At 41.2% G+C, this 20,718-nt stretch overlaps 1 protein-coding gene across 3 annotated transcripts in view; it reads left to right on the forward strand.

Moving 5' to 3' along the window:
* Nucleotides 1-1,232: 1,232 nt before the first annotated feature.
* The window catches only part of IL1RAPL1 (interleukin 1 receptor accessory protein like 1), a 678,558-nt gene continuing 659,072 nt past the window's right edge, over nt 1,233-20,718 (forward strand). Inside the window, exon 1 of one of the 3 annotated variants that reach the window (XM_021552988.4) lies at nt 1,233-2,131. The gene's annotated coding sequence lies outside the window, so the exon portion shown is untranslated. The remainder of the gene's footprint in view (nt 2,132-20,718) is intronic. The other 2 variants (XM_077781655.2, XM_021552991.4) reach the window with 2 other exon arrangements.

Below are 20,718 nucleotides of genomic sequence, written 5' to 3' on the forward strand. Positions count from 1 at the left end.
ATCTGACATGGAGAACACCATTCTGTTATAAGGTGAGGTGTGATGGGGTGTGAGCAAGTTTCACAAATCCTCCAACAGCTCCCAGCCCTCCTGCAACCCACTGACCCTGCATGGCACATTATCTGCCTATCAATAATCCTTTATCATGTTCTGTAGGAAAAACATATTCTCCTATGGGCTGCCTTTTCTTGTCCCCCTTCTCTTGTAAGATATTGGGGGTTTAATAAGTGTAGCAGTTTGGATTCCTCTCTGTGGCCCTACAAGGAGCCAGGACAGATGAAGAGATAAGTGAACAGTTGCCTGGTCTCTTTGTCCCGGTTTCGGAGAGTGCTATTTACAAAGATATAAACAGGTACGTAACTGTACACATTTATCTCACATTGCTCAGATATTTCCTGCTCCTCCACACTCCCACCCCATACAATGGGTTGTAAGAGTTCAAAATGCCTCAGATCCAACCCCATACCTATACACAGACAAGTTTATCTCTTCCCTGTGTGTACACCTGGTGCGTAAATGCAATGGAAGAAGGGGTGCCTACTCCCGTGCACCTTTGTGCAGGAATAGGAACAAATGTTTTGAGGGGAGTGTCAGAATTTGAGTTATGTTTTATAGAACATTTGTTTAGTATAATAAACATCCGCAAATGACTATTTATTTCATGAAGTAATTAACATTCTTAATTAGATGCACCTTGCAGCTGCTGTTAATCTTAATTGGCAATAATGCGGTTACATTTTGATACATATCTTCAGAAGAGTTGCAGAAGAGAAGGGGAAAAAAATAAAGACAAAAATCTGAAGGGAAGGAAATAAAACTGTTCCCACACAGTTCAGAGAGTTCGCACAAAGAAGATCCCATGGCAACAGCGAGGCCCACAGTTTGCCTTATAAAAATCCAAGAATAGATAATGTATCATCTCTCCTAAAACACTTCGCTTGGGAAACCGGAGGGGAAGGGGTGGGGGAGAAAAATAAAATAAAGCACAAGAGGTGAAGCGAAGCAGGCTGACCCCCAGGCGCGTTGCGCGGCCGGCGTTCCCCGCCCGGCCGTGCCCCCGCCGCTGCCCCGGCGGGCGCGGAGCGGCGCCGAGCGGAGCGGAGCGGCCCCGGCGCTGCGGAGCGAGGCGGCGCGGGAAGGCGGGCGGCGCCGGGGCGGAGGGAGAGAGGGAGAGGGAGGGAGGGAGGCCCCGCTCCCAGGAGTTTCTCCAGGATCCCTTCGGAAGGCCCTCCCCGGCTCCCCCCGCAGCGCGGCGCGAGTGCGGCGCTGTCCATCGGGGGGCAGTGCCGGCCCCTTCCTGCCGGCCCGGCGGAGGGCGCGTTCAGCCGAGCGAGCGAGCGAGCCCGTCTCGTAGGAACACAGGGATCGTTCATGCACTGCAGTTTCTTTCCCTCGCCTCTCTCCCTCCCTCTCTTCCTCTGCTCCCGAGGATATTTTGGGTGGATTGTGGTTATCAATCAAGACCTCCTCTTCTTTGCTGATCACTTGTCATTTTCACCGGGGATTAGTATCGTTCGGGGCAAGCGGACAACTGATTTTTTTCTTTCTTCTTTTCCATTTGGAGAATTTCTCCCCAAACCTCCTCCCTTCTTCTTTTTTTTTTTTTTTTTTTTTTTTTCGGCGCTGCGGTGCGGGTGCTAGGACCCGTCAGGCAGCCTCCCCCGCCCCCCCTCCCCGGAGCGTTTTCCCCACGTTCGCCCAGCACCAGGAAAGGAGCCCCCTCCGGACCGTCGCTCGCCGGATACTTGTGCGGGCAGCCGGGATCCGGCGGCGCGCTGGGCGCGGAGCTGCCCGCGGGCGGCGCGGGGGCCCCCCGGCCGGCCGCCCCCTTCCCCCCGCCCCCCCTCGCCGCACCTGGATGGTACCTCCCGCCGGCGACGCGGGCACTTTCTGAACTGGGAAGGAAGGGGCGACTCGGGGGGGTGGGGGGCGCCGAAGTCTGTATGGAATTACCTGCGCCCCCGGCGGAGCTGGCAGCGCTGGATGGATGGGCGCCGCGTCCGCGGCACTCGCGGCCAGCTGAGCCCCAGGAGTAAACACGGGGCTCCTCCGGCCGAGTGCGCAGTGTGGTGACCGGCACTCGCCTCGCTGACTGATCGCACCGGAGGAATATTTCGGGAGACTCCAGTGGGTAAGGTCATTTTATCCAGGCAAAAGCCCGGCATTGCTAAACTTGGTGGCGGGTGACTGAAATGGGCACTTTCGGGATTGCTGCATTACCCTGATGCGAGGGGCTCCAGCTGCTATTGGCAGTTGAGTGGAATAACTGCAGTAGGTCTTCTGGTGAGTGCTTTTTGCGATAAATTAAAAATAAAAAAAAACCCTCCTCCCTCTGTATTTATGCATCCTCTGGATTTGGGAGAGTACTGTAAGAACAAGGAGTCTTTAATTTTCCCTCTTTTAATTTTTTATTTCCCTGATTGTAATATATTTGACTGGAAAGGGTATGTGACAGCAAAGAAGCTCTCTGTGATGGAATCTAATTAATACGAGATCGGATACCATCCTCTGGTTAAATAGATGTTTCCAACTCTGTGCAGCGTTCTTCTGCATTTCATAGCTGCAATGGAGGTAGAGAAAATCTGCTTTTCAAGTTGTTAAACTTTAAGGTGGTGATCCTTATTGATCGTGGTACAGTGCACTGGTGCTAAAGGGGTTAAATGCCATTGGTAATTTGGGATTACAACTGTTCCTGTAAATCCTGCAAGGAAATTATAAACTGAGGGGCGGTAAGGACAATATTCCCTCAGCTTCATAGTAGAGAAATATCGTAAATGTCACTAGCCTGAAAATATCTCATCCAGCTGCTCTTACAAAATATCTTTTTTATCCAATAACTTACCTACTGAAACCTCGGACCACGTGTATGGGAGTTGGAAGATGTGCAAACAGAGATGCTATCTTCGGTATTTCATACATACATGCATCTGGCTGAGGGACTGTGTGGGAATTCATTCCTGTTACTTGTGGTGTGAAGCGAGACGAGAGAAAAAGGAAAGATCATCTTCTTAAGAACAGAAGCAAGTGAGGGAAGCACTTCAGCCTTTAAAGATTTAAAGGGATCCGAGCAATGCACATTGGTAATCTCTCTCTGCAAAATCAGTCCTGATAAGAGGGAATGGGGGAAGGTTGAGGGAATCGATAGTGATGACGTTGTGCAGTGCAATGCACTGCAATGCTAAAGTTACATAGCGTGTGCGAAAATATGTACCCTTATGTACTGCTGGTGAGTTCATGCATAATGGATGGAAGAAGATATGCAGATCTGTCTGTAGGAAGATGGATGTATTTGTGCAAAGACGGTGATTATGTAACTTGATTACATCAGTGGCATCAGTCGCCGATAGTGGAATAATATTCTCCTGTAGCGTATCGATCACTTGGCTTAACTTTGTAGCGCTCTCGGCAGCGAGGGATGGAGACCTGGGCAGAGGAGGGGAGATCCTTGCTCAGCTCCTGACAAGGGGTTTGCCTCTCGTAGGCTGCCTTTTGCATCAGCGTGCTGCTGGCGGAGTTTCCCCGGGACAGGGAGTTCACGGAGGACGAGGAGGAGGAGGAGGGGGAGGCTGCCGAGGCGCTGGCTCGGCCACACCCGGGGAGAGGCTCCGGAAGAGCCCCGGCAGGGCTGCACAATGGTCCCATTGAGCAGCGCCGGCTGCGCGCTCCTTCGCAAGGTCACACCGCAACCTGGGACTTGGGTGCATGGCAACAGCTGAGCGGAGGAGGGACAAGACCGAAATTAAAATTGATCCTCCTCCTCTCCCCTCGCCGTCGCCCAGCTGCGAGCGCGGCGTTGTGCTGACCTCTCCATCCCCCGGTGCAGAAGCAGAGCCGGTGCCGCTCCGCCCGGGCGCAGACAGCGCCGTGTCTCTCTCGGTGTGAGCAGCCGCTGCTCGCAGCTTTGGCAGGGTGCTGCCTCAGTGGGTTACAATACAGCGTGACTGACGCGGGGAGAAAGTATTGTCACATACAACAGCTTCGTGCACCTGTTACATTTAGAGGAACCGAAAAGGTGGTCTTTTAGCGCGTTTCAAGCGGCTTAGAAATGAGCAAAGGTGTAACAGGAGTCCCATTGGTTTAACTCCGACCTTTTTAGCAAATTGTCCTCAAAGATAGCAGTATCAGGATATGCCTTAATGCCCATTTTAGAATCCCGAATCACTTTTCCTATCTGTTCAGGGGGAGGAGGGGGAAGAGCACTCGAAGATGGATAAGCTCACAAAGGCGCTGGTGAGGGCCCATACCTCTAACACATGCATTTTCTGAAAAAATGTAAGCCTGATGAAATCTTAACTCAGCTGAAATGAGTGATCTTATCATCACTGACCTGTGTCCTTCCCCACTTCACTCTGAATCCATTCTAGCAAAATGTCACTAAAATACTTTTCAGTTAAGAAGAGGTGAGGGCAGAGTGGGTTTTACATCTCTAGATAAGCATGATCTTCACATACCTACTAGATTTAATGCACTATCAAACTCACTGTAATTTTACCCTACAGCAGCCTGAAAAATCAGTTTTTCCTGCTTCCCTGAAAACATCAGTATTTTAAAGTTGATTCACCATTAGTTCATGACTATATTCATATTTCTGGAGGCTAGGTCTGGGCAAGCACTAAAATAACCTGCCAATGCAGTTTAGAGTTTGACATTCATAGAGTATACTGAGTAAATTGGGAAAAAAAGGATATGAAGTTAACTCTGTTTCCATCCTTCAGGGGTCAGAATAACACTATGGCAACTCCTATGCATTGCTACAGCTCTTATAATTTTCAGAAATGTCCATTGCATATTCTCCCCCACACAAAATCGCAGGCATGCTCATTCCACTGATTGCTTACAGGACCCTTTGTGACACACAGGCTACATACCTGTACCACCCATCTCAAAGGAAAGCACAATTGTCTCCAGAAGGTGTTATAAAACTGGTGCTGTAGAGGAGTATGCACTGACAGTGTGGGAATGTGTCACATGATACATGTAAAGTGGCATGCAGCACGCAAGGATTTGCAAATTCAGGACAATGGTAAGCAACCAAATTTTAATTACAGATTAATTTTATTGTTGTAGTTAGCAATGACCACTTGGTAAAAATAGAGGGTTGCAGCTCCAATGCAATATCCCTTCAGTTTGCACCAAATGTAGCTTTTTTGAGAGGAAACTTTCCTTGCTGAAGTAAAGCTGTATATCACTCGGACAAATGAAGAGAAAATGTGAAGAGAAATATTTTCATAAAACATTTCCAGGCTCCAAATCTCAGACCACTGAAAGCAGTGAGAGTTTTGCCACCCACTCCTCACTATTGCTGGAGAGCTGGCTTTTAAAGAAAACAGCAGTGCATGAAGAATAATCTCAGTGCCTTTCTCTGGAAAAGCAGGCTTCTGGCTGTCATTGTCATAGAAAACAGTAGACTTGTTTTAGTGCTGATAGGAAAATTTGAAACAGGGGAGATCTTAATGAAACTTTTTTACTATTCAGTGATATTCTTGTAATGTATTCAGAAAACCTTCTGTGGCCATTGTATTGAACAATGAAAAAGACCCAAAAAAATGGATAGTCAGCTGAGGTTTTCCTTCAGTGTATTTGCACTTACAGAGGAGTGTTTGGATATACTTCTGGGTTTCATAACAGCTGTGATATTTAGCAGCTGGGAATCTTTTTATTTTTATAGTTCACACTGCATGATAATATATGGCAATTGAAACACGAAGCTCTGATTAATATGATTAAAAACTAGCAACTTATTTCGTGGTGCTGAAGTTGTAAAGTTTAATTATAGAAGCACCATTTGCACAGCTATAGGTAAGGTTGTGTCAGCGTTTTTATTATAAACCTCTATCCTGCTTCCATCCATTGTGTCGGGGGTCTATGAAATAAGAAGAATTCACAGTAGAGACCATGATGGCTGTTTTAGGTTACTGTCCTGGCCTCTCAGGTCAGTAATCCATGTCTTTCTTTAAGTCTTTCTATGAATATCTACAGCAGCACCAAAGCAGCCATTATGCTCTGTCAATTCAAGTATATACTTTTATTTTAAAATGTAATTAAATATGCAGTGATGGACCACAGTGACTTAGTGACTCAGGAGGGATCATTTAACATATATATTTTTTATGCACTTTCATATAGTTTTCATACTTTTGAAACAAAAACAGATTAAATGCAGCAATTAATTCTTTTTGTGACAGCTTAAAACTAATTTGCATTTAGGTGAAAACTCTTTTGGGGGGGCAGGGAAGAAGGAGAAAGTAATGAAGATGAAAATTTGTAGGTTTTGAATGTTAATACTCAAGCTTTGCATATTCCCCTGAGGTAGTCACATATGGAACTCCATCCTGCAGAAGGGAAAATCCTGTGTCATTTGTCACAGCTCTGTAAGACCAGGGCAAGGAAATCAGGTAGTGCTGGCTCTCTGTTCTAACACTGAGTACTCAGTTTTTCTAGGTCTCACTGTACCTGTGTATTATAGGCACTCCTAGGTCAGTTCATGGTGTTAGATAGCACACTATTTATGCCTCAATAACTGGGTCTGAACAAACGAACCAAGGGCGTCAGTCAGTCTTACTGCTTTATGTGCTTTAAAGTTTCATGTTTGTAGGAACAGCACACAGACATGATGATAATCTTTAAACAGTTGTAGCATCAACTGCAGCATTTACTCACAAAGATTTTTAAATTGGGAATGCAGTAAAAAAGAAGGGGAGAACATTTAGATTTTTGCCAATGCAGTAGATGTTTCCATTTTATATTTTACTTCTGGGAATAATTTAGGAAATGCTCAGTGTAGCTTATGAAAAGAACTACAGAAAGCTAATTCATGTGTTGAGAAGACCAATACCATCTACACTAATCTATACAATCAGCAGGCAGACAAGGGGAAGTGGTGTCAGAAAGTTTTCTGTTCTCTGGTCCTTTACAGCTGACCATTGTGAATAGAGTATTGTGAAAGAGGAAGAAAATGGAGACTGCAGAATGGGTTAAAAGGGGGCCAGAAAAGCTTGTAAATGTACAGGCATTCACAGTGGTGAAGTATCTTCTCTGTCTTTTGAGATGGAATATAATTCTGTATTCCTCTTGTCTGTTCTTTACTAGGGATACCCAGATGCTTAAAGTTATTGCAGTTCCCAACTCCCACTGCTCTTTTTTTTTTTTTTTTTTTTTTTGGCAAAATCATCAGTTCAAGAGCCATCAACTTTTTGTTTTCATGCCTTTTTCCAGTCACGCAATGAGATGGTGATCTCTCAGGTAACTTGAGGTCCTTCTCCATAAAATAATAATGTCAGGAACTTGGGAGAAAGAATATTTTCTGTTAGATGAAAAGACTGAAAAGGCCCATAATTTTAGAAAAGGCTGATAATTTACAGAAATCAGACTTTGTTCTGACAAAGTACATACCTTTGAATTTCCAACTAGGATTTCACAGTACTCTTGCAAGACTGACACCAAGGTAGTGCAACTGCTGTGCTTGGAGTGTCAATTTCTTCTCAATCCCAACCAAAAGTTTGGACTGTTTCAGGGAAAATGAAGTCATAGTAATGTACATCCATTGTCATGTGCAGAGAAAGGCTTCTGCTGCTGGTTAGGAGTGGGATTAAACAGCTCTGACCTCTCTGAGTTCCCAGACCATTTGCATCTGACTGAGAATTGCTCTGCCTGAATGGTGTAAGGAACCTCCAAGTACATCTGTGCCCCACCTACATCTATTTGACAGTGCACCTTTAGTGGATTTGTCTCTGAGCTCAGATCATATGCCTCAGGGATAATTCCTACACCAAGATCTGTTGGTATGATGGAAACTTTGGGATAGAGCCACAATGTCTGCACAGGAATGTGTTTGGCCAGGATGCTTTTGTGTGGCACTGATCCCTGGCAGCAATTTTAGCCCTGTGTCTGTCAGGTTGCTGCTCAGTGCACAGAATTTCAGGATGGCAGCAGAGCACAGCTGTTACCATACAGCACCTTGGCATTCTGCATCTTTGACTTTCCTTTAATGCTTTCTGTCTCTTCCCACATTAAAACATTTTTTCCTCCCCCATCCCCCACCCCTCCAAACTCTTTTGCTGATTTTAAAATAACATAACTGGAAATACATGGCATTTCATTTTCAGCAAGTTGTGACTGTGATGGATATATGTATGTTTGTGTACATATTTGTCAATAAGATCTGCATGTTTAGTATACACAGAGTTCTTTTATTCAACATCTCTTACAAAGCAGACAAGGCCTGTGAACTTTCTCCTAGACATTTCTTTGGGGAATCCCATAGCTGAAAGTGGTGAGCTTACACCAGTGTTAAATCAGGATGGCTAATTGGAACTATCTCTCTGCACATACATCTATATTTAGTTATCATAGAATCATACAATATGCTGAGTTGAAAGAGACCTATCAGGATCATTGAGTCCAACTCATTGGCCCTGCACAGGACACCCTAAGAGTCACACCATGTATCTGAGAACATTGTCCAAATGCTTTTTAGTCTCAGACAGGCTTGGTGCTGTGACCACTTCCCTGAGGAACCTGTTCCAGTGCCTGACCATCCTCTGGGTGATGGTTTTCCTGATATCCAAAGTAAACTTCCCTTTACACAATTTTAGGCCGTTTCCTTGAGTTCTGTCACTGTTCATGAGAGGGAAAAGATCATCACTGTCACCTCCACTTCCCCTCAGGAGGAAGCTGTAACTGCAGTGAGGTCTCCCCTCAGGCTCCTCCAGGCTGGACAGACCCAGGGACCTTGGCCCCTCCTCATAAGGTTTCCCCTCCTGACCTTTCACCATCCTCATAGCCCCACTTTGGATGCTCTGTAATACCTTTATGTACACTTTCAGGGATCATTTCTGTATCTGGTCACTAGAGGAGCATTATGTACATGTACACATGCACAAATACCGGTACCTGTGTATGCCTGTGCATACATGTGCCTTTACCTGTGCACTCACTCACATACCCCATGGAAGACTGAGAGCAAGCCATAAAGAGGGAATACTCTAGTTATGCCTTATGCTGAATGGAGGAAAACAAGCATCATTCAAACAAGCCATGAGACAGTAGCTGGTTTTTAAGGTTGATTTAGTAGCTATTTTTTAATGATCTGTAAATGCAGCATATTTGAAGATAACACAAATGTATTTTGGAACATCAAAGCAGAAACATTGAAAGGACTATCAAAGAGCTATATGGGATCAAATGTAACTTTAGGAATCTACATGATAAAACTTTGGAAGATACAATCTAAATGTTTCTTATATATCTCTCCTAACAGAACCTCTAAAAAATCTTTTTGATACTATCAAAAATCTTTCCCATTGTTGTGAAGAAGCTCAACCAAGGTATTTTCTCAGTTCATAGTAGAAGAAATGTGTATTTATGTGTATTATAAAAGAAATTTAAAACTTTGTGTAGCATTTCTTGTATAATACTTCTTCACTCTCATACTCAGTATGAATAATTCATCTGTCTTTGGTAACTTCTTATCCAGAAACCTATTAAGAAAGAAGAAAAGACCAAAGAATGACAGCCAAAAAAAAAAAAAAAAAATAGTCTTCCATATGAAAAGATCCCCATGTGAAGAAAGAGATGAAGGTTTTATTTATTCAGAAAAAGAAGATACAATACGGAAGAACAGATGATGCAGGGAATTTTGATGACTATGGAAAGATACTTTGGCTGATCTTATATATTGTTTTCCTGATGACCAGTAAAATTTAAGAATGGAAAATGTAAAATGAGTAAAGGAAAACACTCCTTTTCATAGTTCATTCAAATCCTTTGTCTCTTATGGACAAGGATACAGTGAAGAGAAAACTCTGGTAGAATAGAATGGCTTGATAAAGACAAAAATTTGAAGTGCTGCATTGTAATAGATACCTAGGTAAGAAGATTATATGGCTGTGTAACAGAAGGCTCTCCCCTTGTGTACCCCAATTGTGGTGTAGTCAGTGGATGGATGTCTGTGATTCTGAAATGTTAAAAGATGCCTCTTCCAAAGGATTTCTTACTGGCTTCCCTTGGAAGTCTCCTCTGACTAGATGAACTCTGTGTTCTTGAGACTATAGTTCTTCACTCTCTGTTCATTTTACAAACCCAGCAATTGTAGTACTGCTTAATAAAAATTCATTAATGTTGACTGAAAAGCCCAATTTTGCTGTTTAATTCCTCGTTACTAAAGTCCTGGTCCAAAATACAGTGATGGAAATGGAACGAGGCCTACAGCACTCCATAGGTATTGGATCAATCTCCAGCTTTATCATCCAATTTCTTAGTTTTTGTTATTTTCTGTGGAAAAAAAACCTCATACTGCTTATGTTTAATAGGTTAACATTGATTGCAAAAAGAAAATCTTGTAAACTTTAATAGAATCCAATAAAACTTACTATATTATTGACAGTATAAATGGTCTTATTAATTTCCATTATTAGAGGATATGCAACCCCCATATTTTTTTCAGTCACTGAAAGGAATGTCTCATTTCTTAAAAGGTTGTGACATCATTCCTGGTCTTTGGTACTTTCAGTTGTTGTGATGGAAAACTTAGAAAGATCTCTAAAATCAATCACTAAAAATATATGCAGTGTTACGGTACATCCTGAGCTAATTCTTTTTAAAAAATTGTCAGGTTAATGAAAATACAGGTAGGTTTCAGTCTTTAGTTAGTTTAACTTATCTTCCTTTGTATTGCTTCTTCAATACTTTATATGTATAATAATGTATAATACATTTCTTATATATAATAATGTATATTATTATATATAATAATGTAACTTTGAAAGGAAAGTCACATGGCTCAATGGACAGACACTCTACTTCTACTTATGGCTGTTCAATTACAAGGGACCTTCCTTAATTACTGTTTTCTCTGGATTTTGTCCATTTGTAATATCACTTAATGCTTAATTAGCTTCCATATTAGCTAATGCAATGTATGTCTTTTATTTCTTTGGTGTCTGAAATCAGGCCCTTTCACTAGTTCCAAATATTGCTTCTCTGTAAAATTTTGCAAAATTTGTCCATACTTCAATTTCTTGTGTCTAAACACTGAAAGACATAAATACATTCTGCCTTCATGTCTTTTTAAGTGCTTTGTCTATTTATAATGTAAACCCTTTACATTAATGCTTATTTTTTTTTATTATTATCTATGAAGTAGGGCTAGAGAAAAAGTTAATGTCAATTTCTTCTTCCTACCTCAGTGGAAATTAAATTTTTTGCCAGCCCTTGGAAATCATAGGAAGTATTTCCATTCTTCTAGCCTCCAGAAAATAAGTAATTTCCATGTTGTTTGGAGGGTGGACTTTTTAATATTTTTTATTTATTTAGCACTTAGATTTTGGGAGGACTGAATCAAAAGATGCCATTTTAGACATAAAATTTTAATGAAAACATTTTTTTCTCAGTAGAAAATTAATCAGGGAAGATGTTTTCAGAGTACTTAATCTAAGTTCTTAGCAGAACAGGACTCTCAGCTAAGGTCTTTACATGCTCAATAATACAAATATGAAAATAGTATTGTGAGTCATACTACTGGGGGTGGCTAGGTCAGCTGCCTGTTTCCTAAATACTAATCAGTCTTTTTAATTTGAGATTACTTCACTATTCATCTTCTCATTTTCCCCTGTTGCCTGAATTAATTACATATAAAATATGGATGGTCACGAATCAAAGGTAAAAAAGTAAAACATAAAAAATGGATGGTCACGAAGCAAAGGTAGCTTGTGGTTGTCCTTTCTGCCAAGGTTCAGGTGTAACCCACCTGGTTAACAGAACAAAAACGTTAATAGTGATGCGGCTTTGTGGTTTTGATGCTGAACTTCAACTCTGTGTTGGCTCTTACTCATCGACTTAATCCAGTGCCCGGGGTGTTGTGGGAAGGGCTGCAGTTGGTCTCAGTGTGGAGTGAATTAGATTTGGGAATTTAAAAACCTTAGCAGCGAGGTTCTCTTCTTTCCTGCAGTGCGTTTGCCTGCGGGCGCAGAGCCATCACCTGCTGCATGCTCGCAGGTACCGCCCGCCTTCCGGAGAGCAGCTTTCCCACCGGGAAAGCCGGAGCGGGGCAGCTCCTGTTTCTCTGGGAGATAATCCCAGAGGTGAAGGGATCCCGGGTTTCGTACATGAAACCTTTGCTGTTTTTTTCAGGTCTTGTTACTGGAATTGACAAGCCGTGCTCAGTGCCATCCTTTGGGCTAATTCCAGCTGACGGCTCTGGACCAGGGCTGGACCGCAGAGCTCCGCGGTGACGCCGGCGGCATTTCCCCATCACAGCCGGGATGCCCCAGCCAGCGGGCTCGGTGCCCGGCACAACCTGTCGCCTGGAGACTTGTGGTTTCCATTGCTTTGTTTAATAGAAGACATTTTTGTCTGCTCTGAAGATACTCGTGCTCGCTGATTTGGAATAATATTAAGTGAAGCAAGGGTAAACCGATTTCACACAGAATCTCCTGTCAGAGCTCTGTTTCGTCAAGAATAATGTTAGAGTAACTCCAGTGAAGCTGTTTCATTTGGCTTGCCAGATTGAGTCCAATGTGAACCTTCAACATAGATATTATTGCATTAATTTTAATGAATAAAGATCACAGACTTATTCAATTAACATAGCAAAACCATTGTCAACAAGCAAAGAAGTTATATTGCACAGCCACTCTAATGCAATCACAAGAGTATACTTTATGGCTATGAGAATATAATTTTCTTATTAAAAACCTTTGATGTTTCTTTAAATATATAAAAATACAGGAAATGTGTAAATAAGGCTTGCCAGCCATCTCAAATGCCTCGTGTTAAAATGAATCTTTCAGCTTTAATTTGTGATCATTTAGATTGGTTTCAAATACTGATGTACATATACAAGCATCTATATAAATATAAGTAGAGGTGTGCATGTATAAACATAACTTTTGTTATAAAATCATAGGTGTTAATATTGAAAACACAACCATTATGTCAATTTTCATATGTTGTTTTTACCATTATTTTTATAATTTTATTTGCACGGTTAAGGACTGTTTAACCACTAGAGTTTTACTTTTCTTGTGCTTTCTTGCCTGGTCCAACTACATAGAAAATGCTCCTTTAATTTGTTCTTAGGGAATTCAAGAGCACTGTATTGGAGGTTTGCCTACTCTACCAAGACCCGCTGCGCAGTCTCACCTGCATGTCTGGTTTAGACCTACACATGTTTTTCTATCCAAGCTCCCTCATGCATTGCCACAGGAGCTGGTTTAGTTTCTGGAAGTCAAGGAGTCAAGGAGCCACCGGTCACCTGAATGGCAGTATCCTGTCATGTGCAAGACAGGCTGCTGTCTCTGTGCTAGTCCTGAATTCATAACTCAGAGGGAGTCTGTGTTTTGCAATAGGGGAAGCTGTGGGCAGTACATCTGTAGTTTGGCAGGAGCTGCTTGCTGTGTAGATGGCTTTAGATTACTGTAGGAGTCAAGATTTCAACATATACTTTGGTATGTTTAATCCCACACTGATACAGAGTATGAAAACCATTGCTTGAAAGCAATATAAATGGCTGTATATATAAGCCAGACTCTAGTTTAGCTAATAATGAAACCTGAATGCAGGAATGCAAATATAATGTAGCCCAAAGTGTATCAGACTGCATCAGTGTCACCTGAAATATGTAAATAAGAGACCTTATTGCTTATTTGGCAGGGACTGTGGTTCTACAGTCCTCCCTCTTACTGTTCTTTTTATTGGCCTCTCAGAATGCTTTCAAATAAGCTTTCAACCTTATTCTTTGTTTTGATGAATGAGCATGACTGAATTTACAGCTAGAGACTCTTTACTATAGAATTGCCTTGTATTTTTCCTACCAAGATTGGCACAATATTCTTAACTTAAAAAGAAGAAGCCTTTTTCTTTATTATTCGTTTACTGGAAATTTATACTATAAAGGTTATTGTAGGATAGAGGAAAAATACAGTAAATATATAATATAGTAAGACCGTGTTCATATAATAGCAATTTTTGCACCCATAAACTTTATAGTTTGTTTTGAGGATTATCTATTAAGGCTCTAATAAAAAAGAAAAAAAAAAAATAAATAACACACACAACTTCCCCCCAGACAAAAAGGGAAGGGACAGACCAGAAAGGAAAATAAATTTTTGTGATTAAATTTAGATACCCATTTATGTAAGTCCATAATTTATTTTAAAGTACAAATTGTCTTTCTGCTTATCTTAGAGGACAGACAGACCCTCTTACTATTAAAAGCTTATTTTAAAAATAGTTTCATTATGAAGGGGCACAATTTTTGCTCAGTCCTTATCAAAGAATAAAATTAAACAAAATATGCTGTCAGTCAACATTCACTTTCCTGAAGATGGCCAGAAGTAAAGCAGAGAACCATCACTGATTTCAGTATCAAAACAGTATATGCTTCTAGGGGTTTCAGTAAAATTTAGTTTGTGGAACTCAAAAGTTTTATAACAAGAGTTATGGGAGTTTTAAATATGGAATAACTGATTTTAGCAGGAGGTTGTGTTTTGTTGATGTCAGGAATTCTAGCTCACTTTTTCTGTTACATGGTGTGTGTGGTGCATAGCTTTCATGGTGAATACACACATGAAACAGGAACTAACTTATCAGGTCCCATGGCTCTGCACACCTCTTTTATTAGTGAAAACTAAATTTTATTTGAACACAAAGCCATAGAGGAGATAATATCCTTAAATGGCCCTTTATTTTATGTGTTGTGATACACAAATAAATCCATGAATTACCTTCAGCAATGTGGAATTTATTTATCAGATGAGACGTTCTGGCTGTCACCAGTCACTGACAGTGATTGTGACACCCTGCTGCACACATTGCTTGCATTGTACAGAAATCCTCTATTTATGTAGCACGTTGTTCCTGAGATTTCATACCACAGGTGAACAATTAGCTGTACACCTGCCAGTTAAGATAACTGAGCTCTGCAATTAGATTGTGCGAGAGGTTTTGATGGAATTCAGCCTCCTTCTAGAGGCAGATTGTGAGCTGGCAGGGAGCGTGTTGGGTGCCCCAGGTGGGTGGGCACAGGGTGTGCAGGCAGTGCACCCAGGAAGGGTCCTTGGAGAGGCACAGGGAGTGGTCAGCAGAGCGCTGCTTTCCCATCTTGTGCAGCCCTGTAGTTACCACATGTCCTGTGCACCAGCTGACAGGCATTGGGAAGGCTGTTTCTAGATGGGTATCAAAGAAAAGCTATGAACAGTGAAGACAGAGAAATGCTTGGTGTTGGTCAGTGTCCTCTGGCGTGACTTTGGTTTGATCACATATTTTCTGTTGCATACATCATCCCTAAGGAGAGATTCTGCCTCCTTGGCCAATGTCACGCCTTGGTTTAACATCAGCTCCCAAGTGAAGGAGAGCTTGGTGGGAAGCAGTCCCCCCACCTTGTACTCTGGGGCCAGCTGAGTAGGTGGCAGGAAGGGGGACCAGTCTGTGCTGGTTTTGGCTGCAGTAAAGTTCATTTTCTCCAAGTGGTGGAGAGCTGTTCATAGCCACACTGCCTGATATTGCCTGGGACTCAAGTATTTGTCATTTGGCTTTTGGTTCCTTCTCAATCACCTGTGATGGACTTCTAGTCATGGTTATTACTCTTACAGTTGGTTTTTTTATATAGGTTTATGGAATTATTTTTAGTTTTGTTGGTGTGAAGTACAGCCTCCCCTGCACTGTAGTTTCCTCAGACACAAAACTGGCAGATGTTGTGTGTCCTAGGCTACAGGCAGGAATAAGTTTAGGGATAGGATGGTGTCAGAGGAATGTTCAGACAGACCAAACCAACTTGTTACCTTGGTGTTAGAGGCCATCTGTGGAGTGAGCTGCCTTGCCTCCCCTGTTGACTCCAGGAAGCAGCAGTGAACTCACACAGAGTAGGTGATCCCTGTGAGGAGTTTACTCAAGGGCTGAGCTGCTTGGCAGTGCAGACGTGTTGCCTGACTTGGATTCCCAGGAGCAGAATGGGGTGATAGCATTTCTCACCTCCCTGGCACACTAAGGGAACAGACACATTAGAGACTGTGAGATGTGAAGATATGGTAAGATGTGGTGTTTTGTGGTGTGATGGGAGTGCAAATGACAGACTCCCGTCTGAGAAGATGGATGAGCTCCCTTCAGTAAAGCATTAATATGTGCTGTATCCTCTGAAATGCGAGCTGGTTGTCAGGCTTTGCAGTTGTTTCTGGGGATTTTGTTATGCAGACGGTACTTTCTGATTATCACATTTTAAGACTCACACATGCATGAAAGGGAATAGTGAAATGGAAAGGGGTAATCTAACTGAATAGAAAAAGGATATATATAAACAGATTTTTTTTTCCCTGAGATAAATTAGCTCTCTCTAGGCCTTACACATTGAAGATTAATCTAGCTATATCTGAGTTTATGAGATACCTATGCAACTTTTTTTTTTAAATTACCCTTTGAAAAGCCCTAGAACATGACTCTCATCACTGACATGCTGTGGAGACAGGTCTATGCAGAGCTGAGTACCATTCCCCTGGCCTGTTTCTCTCCATCAGGTTGGTCAGGTGTGTACTGCTGCTCTCTGAGTCAGGGCTGGAAAGGCAAACGGATCTCCAATGCATTTGGGGCATTGCCCTGATACTCTTCAGAAGTAAGCTACAAACTTGGTCTTGTACACAAATTGTCCTGCCAAAAAAGGGCCGGTGAAACAAAGATTTGGTGAAATAATTCCATTTGACACAGCCAAAATTTGCATTTGTAGGAAAACGGCACTGCATTCAGCACTCAGCACATCATGTTTGTTCAGCAAATTTCAATTAAAGGTGTTAGTGCTTTTAGAGGCCAAGCTCGACCTTGTCCACAGCAAATTTTTTTATTTTCCACTCCATACATAGCTCCATACAATATCTTTGTACAGACAAAATGTGCATCTGCCTATAGCCTCCTCAGAAAGCTTTTGTGATTAAATTGTGGAAGAAATTATTTTATTCCCTGTCTGAATTGGAAATAATGTCTTCTTGTGGGAGGAAGCAGACATTGTGGTTTAGGTTTGGGTGGAAATAGGGACTTTAATGTTGATGAAGGAATACTGTGACTTCTTTCTGTTGAAAGATTGCCCATAATCACCCAGTTTCCATTTCTCTCTGTGTTGTGCATGCTCAGAAGCCATACCATAGGGCTTACAAGGGAGAGAAATTGGATCGGGGCACCTGGGGAGCACGAGGTAATAACAAAACCATATTGGCAACACTCTTGACAGTAGCCATCAGATACTGCTTCCTTCTCAATTTTTTTGTAGGCATCGCAGTGGAGAAGGAATTTGAAGAAACAGAGAATGGAGTTCATTGTCTTTTTAGTCTGCTCAAATGATTGAGGAAGGCTTAAAAAGCCACCTCAGGCCTAATTTCTTAGTAGCCAATTTTTACAAATTGTCTGTCTGTAGGAAGAGCACAAAGCTTCAGCAATGCCAGGCCACCTGTAGATTTCATTTAAGAATACAGCCCAGTTTTCATTGGACTATTAAAACAATTAACTTGCTCAAAAGCACGATGGTTCTGTAAGTTGATTTTAGCTACAGAAGAATAAATTTCTTCAAAAATCTCTACGAGCCTTTCAGAATTCTGTATCATAAATCACATCCCCATCGATGAAAACTCAGTTTAGGAAATAGAAAACTAAGCTATCACTAATGAGGAGTTAAACATAATTTTATGCTACACAGTATTCAGCATATTTAAATTATTTGGGCTCTTAGTTTGAATTTGGGCTTTTGACCTCATATTAACAAGCAAGATTTAATTTGAAAGGTTTTTAATTTTTAATGTAGTTTGTGTGATTTTACTTCCTTAATAATTAGAATGTCACATGGTACCAAATGAAACACCTTATGACAATCTAAATTGAGTATGTCATCATTATTACCTTTATCAGTCAGAAGTAATTAATTGACTAGTGTGTATTGCTCATAGATCATGATGTCTGCTTCTGAAAAATGCATTGACCTATAAATTGTCCTCCAGTAGCCATCCCCAGACTAGACAAGAGTTGCCAGAGGAAATTTGTAGAAAGATGTCTTCTGAATGATGGGTGTTTGCACAGTAAAGCTGAGTAAGAAGGCAGCTATTCAAAGCCTCTTTTTAAAGGTTTCCTGTTAGGTTCTTTTTTTAAAAACACAGTTTTCTATTTCTAGCATGAATTAACATAAATCACATATGAGATATATTTAATCTCTTTATTTCTGTCTAGTTATTTCCATGTAAGACGGGACACTGCTGGAACATAATACTAACCACCACATAAATTTATACTTACATGTTCCTGGAGTCACATTAAGTTTTACCCAAATACAGTAAAATTGTTCAGCAGATAATTCCTGAAACAAGTTAACTTTGTTTTTATTTTTAAAGGTTTATTTTACAGTGGTGCATAAACTTTAATTTCCAATGGTTTATCATTTGTTTCTCAGGATATACTCCACTTTTTAATATATACACCCATTCTTAGGAATAGAGGACAGGGCCTTATTGTTATTCAGTGCCTACTCTCCCTTAAAACAGTTTCCTTTTAGACTTGTCCTTCTAATCTGTTTTCTGTTTTCAAGGCCAAAATAGTTGCTGGACAGCTCAGATTCAGTGCCCTTTAATTGACTTGTCTTTGCCTCATGTCTGCTCTCTAATGGTGTATAGAAAGAAATCATAACTTCTCTGATATTTATCACAATAAGCAAGCTAAAATATGCTATTCCAATTAGATTTCTGTTCCCCTCATATGCTTTAAGAGCAGCCTTTGCAATTGTGGCCTGAGTTCTTTAGGAGAATACTGACCAGAAGCCTCTGCATTATGCTAGAGGAGGTCTTGCCAGTGCCGTTTGCAGTAGCTCTCCCACACACCTGTCTTCAAATGCAGATGCTAAGTTTGCAGCTTTTCAGTAATATGTCATTCTGATTTGTAACTTAAGATACTGCACTTACTGCATGCATATTTTCTGACAGCTGTACTTTGCTCTCAGTCTGTGGCTGCCCCACCTTCTGATGCTTTGCCACTCTAACTAAAGTGTGTATTTAGTGCTGGGAATCTACCTAGAATCTGAGCAGTAGCAAAAAGTGTTGCCCTCTCTGCTCTGGTAAGTGTCCTTAAGGGTGGGCTTTCTTCTGGCAATGTGGGGAATGGAATTAATTGTTCATAAGTTGGCTTAAAAATTCATCCTGGTAGCAGAAGGATAGACTATTTCATTGCTATTTCACAGTGTATGTTATGCAGGATATCATGGTAGCTACTAGGTGTGTAAGATTGAACAGGTCATTCTTGCTCATAGAATGTGAGTACATTCACTGGATCACCAGAAATAGTGGAATGTGTGAAGCTCAGACCTCATTGAATATATCTTATCTTCCCATAACAAGACACTATATTTCTCATTGGTTCCTATAGTTATCAGATACTATTTAAAAATCCCCTCCTCTCAGCTCTAAAACCATGCTAGAAAATCTGGCATTTTAATGCAAGTCACAAATGCAGCTAAGAAAAATGTTATTCTTTTTCTTATTTCAGACCTACAGAAACTTTATATGGTATCTATTTAGAGATACAATACTCAGATACTTCATTATTAAAAAGTCAAGAAAGGGAAGAACAATCCACTTGGCATAGGAGGAGTAGTAGCCTCCAAAAAAAAAAAAAAAAAAAAAGGGAATCTAGGAATTTCAAGTGATGGTAAAGTGTAATATCAGCATAATTTAAAGTAATAAACCCACAGGATTTGGCTAACTTTATCTGGGAGTAATGTAAATGAGCCTTTGTAGAGCAATTGTGTGTTTAGAGCAATTGTAGAGCCAACCCTTTGTTTAATGTCCTAAATACTTTGTTTGTGGCTCCTCAGCCTTATGGCCTCATCATATACCAAATTTTTGTGAAAAACACTTCAACTTACATGCAATTAAGCTTTACTGAGGATGTAAAATTACAGTATAGCCAGTGTGAAATAGGATCATCAATGATGGTGACATCTGTCAGACACAAAAATAAAACTACATTATGAACCCCCAGCCATGATTGTAGCATCTCATTTGCATAACCAGTGTTAAAAAATCCAGTTATGTTAGGCACTTAGCATTTCAGAATGGCCTTTAAGCACAGGAGTGAGGCTAGGAGGGGGCACCAGATAATTTTAAATTGTGGGAATAAGATGCCAGAAACCATCTGGATAAGCATCCATGCCTGCAGTGGTGAATACAGCAGATCCATGGACCCCTTCAATCCCCCCCACAAAACATGGCTGTGCCAGAAGAGTGCTAGCAGGGGAGCAGTGGGAATGGCTGCAGATCCAGCTTTGGAGCTTTCTTCCTGCCTTTATTTCCTTTTGTACTGGTACAGCCAGGGAGTCTAGCTGACTCCAGAAATGTAATATACAGTTAGTTTAAAAAGGACTTCAGAGCACCGACCCCACACCACTTATACACCAGAAGTTCCAAGCTAATAACTCTCAACATCGTATAATTAATTAGAATTAAAAAAGCCTTAGAAATTATGATGTGTCACAGAAAGAGAGCAGGAGAAATCAAGGGCATTCAGGGTGTCCTAGTATATATATATGGTGCAATGGTGAGAGTACGGACATAAAATCCTTTATGAAAGTAAATTAAGAAGTTTAAAAGAAGAAATTACTAAAGCTATAATATAGGAACAAGTCCCACGTTGCATAAAAATGGTATAATTTTTCTTCATTAATGTGTAAGATGGGAAAGGACAGATAGGAAAAAGCTGTCC

Source organism: Lonchura striata, chromosome 1, assembly GCF_050655825.1.
Source record: "Lonchura striata isolate lonStrDom1 chromosome 1, ASM5065582v1, whole genome shotgun sequence".
Lineage (NCBI taxonomy): Eukaryota > Metazoa > Chordata > Aves > Passeriformes > Estrildidae > Lonchura > Lonchura striata.